The sequence below is a fragment of the Capsicum annuum genome, chromosome 7, assembly GCF_002878395.1.
Source record: "Capsicum annuum cultivar UCD-10X-F1 chromosome 7, UCD10Xv1.1, whole genome shotgun sequence".
NCBI classification, from domain to species: domain Eukaryota; kingdom Viridiplantae; phylum Streptophyta; class Magnoliopsida; order Solanales; family Solanaceae; genus Capsicum; species Capsicum annuum.
In genome coordinates, this window is record NC_061117.1 from 224,914,246 (window position 1) to 224,920,308 (window position 6,063).

A 6,063-nucleotide genomic window follows, 5' to 3' on the forward strand; every position below is an offset into this window, starting at 1 on the left:
ACTTTGCATTTTTTACGTATCAACACAAAATAATTTTTATTTTCCCACTATACCATTTATCAAGACAAGATAATTTATATTTTTCTATTATATTCTTAATATAATTAATTACTCCTTATTATTAGCATTCTTAAAAAATATTATAAAAAAGGAGTATCATTAAAAGTACACCATAAAAAATATAAATGATGCTTTGGTATTAGTCGTCCATCAATATTGGAACTAACAACAAGACATAATTAAGAGGGGCAAAATGATAAAGTTACATTACCAATCGTTATTTTCTTAATAGTTGTATCATCCCAATTTGGGACGGAGGGAGTACTATTTACCATAAATATATTCCCTCCATTTGTGATATAATAATTATTTTATTATATTATCTTTATTAATTACTTCCTCCGTTAAAAAAATATCTACTTTAACTTAACAAAAAAATTTAATAAAATAAAGAAACTTTTGAATCTTGTGGCCTTAAATTAAAATTGTAAAATTGTGTCAAATGTACCAAAATACCCTTTAATCTTGTGGTCCTAAATATGCTATGTGAAAAATTAAAATTAAAGTATTGCCAAAAAGGGAAATGGGTCATTCTTTTTTAAACAGACTAAAAAGAAAAGTAAGTCATTCTTTTTTAAATAGAGGGAGTAATACGGAGGGAGTAATATTTAGAGTAGGGGTGTACAAACCGAACCGATGAACAAACCAAACTGAGGAAAAAAACCAACTTATGGTTTGGTTTGATTGGTTTGGTGTTCAAAAAAAAAAATCGATCATTCTTGATTTGGTTTGGTATTAGCAAAAATAAAATCAAACCGAATCGACATAATACATATATAATTTTAATTTTTTATACATAAAAAAATATTACTTATAATCTACTTTCTAATTACTTTTATAATTTTTTTATATTCAGAAAATAGATATATATTCTTGGGCCTTTAGTTATAATATTTAGGAAAAAGGACATGAACTGACCATTTTAAAAAGAAAATGGTCCACACTATGAAAATATAGACAATTGGAGCCAATCGGCCCAATTTATTTCCTTTTTTTAACCACTTGGTCCAAAACCACTCTCCTTACACAATTAAGGAAATTAAATGCTCTTTATAGTTGATACTCTTAAATCACTTTTCTTTTCTAAATATACTTTCTCAAATCTTTTTTTTTTCTCCTTTATTATGCATCGATCAATCTACTGTATTTTATGATCAATATCAAAAATTGATTTGTTGTTTCTTGCATTAGAGCATTGAAAATTATGGACATGAAGCAAAAAATAGGAAATAAAGAAAAGTTAAAATTAACGGGTAAAGCGGTCAATTTTGACCTCAAATTTGTTCTTAATGATGATTATTTTACAGAATCATTACATACAGGTTTGTACTTGAAGCAATGTCATAGTTCTTTAAACTTAAAGAAGAAAAAAATAAAATAATGAGGTCTCAAGGTAAGAGAAAAACCATGTCTTGGTCCATGTTCTTCTCAGAGGCTGATTCAATCACGGTGAGTCAGAGATGTTCTTCTTAGAGACTGACTCAATCACGGTGAGTCGGAGATGTTTTGATGCATGTAAAGATTAAAAAAAAAAAGAATATGCCAATAGATACTCTTTTATACCAGATTATTGCACATTTTTTAAAAGAGAGAAGGGGAACCTTTGCATGCACATAGTCTCTATACCTAATTGATACTGTTTTATACCAGTTTAATACACTTTTATACCACATTGACACACTTTTTTTTTTTAAAAAAAAAAAGGGGAACCTATAGATGCATATACTGTCTTTATACCCATTTAACACATTTTTATGTCACATTAATACAATTTTATACTATATTGATATACTTTTTAAAAAAGGGAGAGAGAATTCTTTGCATGCACATGCAATCCCTATACTAAGTTAATACTCTTTTATACCACATTGATACATTTAAATCAACATCAGATATCCACTGACCTCCGTATTTTATCATTATTGAAACTAAAACTGAAGTTGAAGCCATTATTTTGTATCAATTTTGAGCAAATTTACAATGGAAAAAAAATTATAGGAAGCTAATTGAATACAGATTTTTGGAGATTTTATACAAAATTTATGGAATAAGAAAGATTAATTGAAGTATCAAAAAAGGTAAAAGAATGGAGATTTAAGAGTTTGAATGGAAAGAAAATTGTGAATGAAAATGAAAGAAAGAAAGAGAAAGTTACTTTAACGACATTTTCGACTATGTTTAAGTGTATGACAGTGAGGTTAACTAGTGAAATTAGTTTGTGACTATTTATAGGGTATTTAATTTTGAGTGTTATTTTTATGATATTATTTTAGTTTTAGGTGTTATTGCTGTCCTTTTCCCTAATATTTATCCATTAGTAACAAATTAATACAAAACCCAATATTAATATAAAAACCTATAACTCTTCAATTGCTTCATTTAACATTTTACTTTCCAGGTTTTCAGAGAGTTCTCATTATTTCCTCATCTTACTTTCATCTTACTTTTCTCATTCTCCTCATTCGTCAAGTTTTGATTTAGGTTTGTTTCTCTTCTTTCTCTTTTTTATTGTGGAATTATGTCATAGTTAATTATTTTATGGAGTTAAATTTTTAATAAGTTGTCTCCAATTCTTCATTCTTCTTTATGCTCACATTTTATGTGAAGGAAACTTCCAGACAAACTATTGTGACTAGTGACTTACAAATTGAACCACTGAGTATCCACATAATATTACTTTGAGAAATAGTAGTTTAAACATTTTAGTAATTTGCCAACTTAATTTTAATTGGAACTACTCTATGACCATTATTATTTTTTTTAATCTTTTTAATGAAAACATTTAATTTTTTTCTTCAATCACATTATAATTGTAAAAAAACCGAAAAAATAAGAAAAAAACGATTAAAACCGAAATATAAAAACCGATTGTATATTGGTTTGACTTGGTTTATAGATTTAGAAAACCGATATTGTTGGTTTGGTTATATTTTAATGAAAAATCGAACCAACTCGACCTATGAACACCCCTAATTTAGAGTAATATGTTTTGAATTTTTTTTAGAAAATAAGCCATTAATATTAAGAATAAAATAGAAAGATTTCTTTTGTCTTTTCTTAATACTAGTTTAGGTGTATGCACTTAGCACATGAACTTCACTTTATTGAATTCAAACGTTACACTAAAAAAGATATTTGTCTAAATAACAAAGATAAATACAACAATTAAATTCAACATCTTTGAAGAATTTATTTAATTAAACCTAACCTTTATAAAAAAAAATTGTCAAAGCCGATGACATTTATCTACCACCTGTAAACTACAATAAAATAATACAATAGTGATCACAAAGCTTTAATTTTAATGAAAATAATTCTTGTCTGAGCGAAAATTTTGACCCTAAAGAATGACTTGGATGAAAACAAAGAAGATATATATATACACACGCGTTGAATTCTATTATATTGACAAAAACAGTGAAGAAGTTGATGATTAGAAAATTAATCATCCATCAATCTAGACATGCAATCGAATTAAGTTAGATGAGCATCAATTATATTTTTTCAATAAGTAAATCGATTTCTTCTCTAGTTTAACGTGCATCTCAATATTTTATAGAAGTATTTCCTTAATAGAGTTCTATTTTAGAAGTATTTTACAATCCTATTTTAGGAGTATTTTTCTAATTGATTAGTGGAAGGAAAAACATTAATTGATTTTCTGTCCACATATTTTAGAAGTCTAGTTAATATAATAAAAATAAATTAAAGAAAATAATGAAAAAACAATTTTGTCTAAAAGAAGGTCTTTTAATGGAGGATAAAAAGTTCAAATCACCTTTTTTAAAGATCTACATACTTTTAATATATTATAGATATAAATTATAAAATATAAATATAGATTGTAGATATAGATGTCAAAAATGATGAGTAAAAATAAAAATTCAATTAGAAAAATTATGATGAGTAAAAATAAAGAAAGAACCGAGGAAGTCATTCATAATAGTGACGGTCGTATCTCGTAAAAATAGGATTTTATCCGTCAATGTTTTTTTGATCAAGCTTAAGAAGTTATTAAATACAAGGATATAATTAGGAAAATGTACTTTCTTGTTTCACAATTTATTTGTTCTTACTTTTCTTTTCAATCTAATTTCAATTTTACACGCAATATGTTTTAAGACTATAAAAACAAAATATATTTGACATACTTTTAGTTTACAATTGTGAGATTCTAAACTCAAAATAGGACCAACAAATTTAAACAGAAGAAGAACACTTACCATAAATATAATTAGTTGGAATTTTTACCATAAATATAATTGGTTGAGGTTTTTAATGACTCGTGATAATTCATGTATCAAAATAGGAACCTTAATGGATTAGTAGTTAGTTATCGGAACTTTGTATTTAATGGCTGAGAATTCAATTATTCACCTTTAATTCCCTTCCCTATCCCTTGATGTAATTAAAGAAAAAAATATCAAAGGCATTTAATAGTACTTTAGCAATTTTTAAAGCTCATTTTGATAACTTTTTCAAATAATTTCATACAAATTCAAAGAAAATTATGTTTCTTCTGAGTTTGTCGTGATTTCTAAAAATAACTATATCGAATTATTTATTATGTTACAACGATGACATATCATCCATGTATTCCGATAAAATAAGATTTAAAGATTTAAAAAGAATAAACTTTACGTATTTCACAAACATCACTACCTAGAGCCGTTAATATGGACCAGACCCATTAAACCGACCCAACTCGATTTGTAATTTGATGGAGTTGAGCTTCAGTTTTTGCAGCCTATTTAAGAACAAGATTTTTCAGCCTGGTCCGGATAAGCCCGTAGCCCGGCAGATTTGAGCAATGTAGGTTGGGTTAGACCGTAAGAAATACATGCAACTATTTAGATTGCTTATTAGTATTTTTATTTAATTCGGAGGATATCATATCAAAAGTTATTTAATTTCGTTATTAGGATTATTTTTTGGGTGTTGGAGATTTGATTAACAAGTATTAACATTATGTAATATTGTCTGGTAATATTTATGTTTACTAATATTTTAAAATTAAATTATAAAATATTATTTTTTAAAAAAGTGGGTTGGCCCGTGAGGCCGGCAGCCCACAAAGTGATGGTGTGGGTTTGGTGTTTTTTGGCTCATTAGTTTGATGGATCAGTCTGCCCTAACCCGTCAAACTCAAAGCTCGTATGGACTAGGCCAATCCGTATTGACAGCTCTATCACTACCTCAAATAAAATAGAAAATTACAAATATTTATTATGTTATAAGTTTAAAATAAAATTAATTACTTTTTATTTTATTCTTAATATACTATTTAATCTCAATTTATATGACAAAGTTTGATTCGATACCAAACAAGGCTTGCTGTTGCGTCAAGTGTGAATCTTAGCTAAGAATCAATATGAGGCCACAAATTGAAGCATAGTTAGCATAGTTGCGACCAAGACTTTCACTTTTATCACATTGAAGTTTATTGTATTTTTCGTATAACTTTTGAATATTTAAATTTTAAATATTAAATTAATCTAACTTCATTTAATTTTAAAGATTAAATAATAACTTTCATGAAGCGAAAGCGAAAGTGAAATGGAGTATACGTCATTTACAAACTTTGTGCACTAATAAACTTATGAATAATATTTATGGCCAAAAGCAAACTTAGTTGTCTTCTCAAGGGGTCAATTTAAATAGGCACTGTGTGGCCTAGTGGTCGAGAACCATGAGAGGTTCAAATTCCAACAGAAACAAAAAGAAATACTAGGTAGTTTCTTTTTTATTACTCGAGGTACATGAAAGATGACCTGAAAACCACCGCAAAAAAAAAGTGCCAGTTTAAATGGACCAGTTGATTTGACAAATTTCCAGGATTAATAGATGAACAACTAGTGGTTGATAATCCATTTATTATTTTCTAGTGTTAAAATTATTTATTAATCTGAAATAATGAGAAGTTAAAACCCCCCAACCTAACTGTTGCATCCTATTTAGTAGGAGGAAACAGATAAGGAAAGCTTTGGTGATCTAAATTGTTGA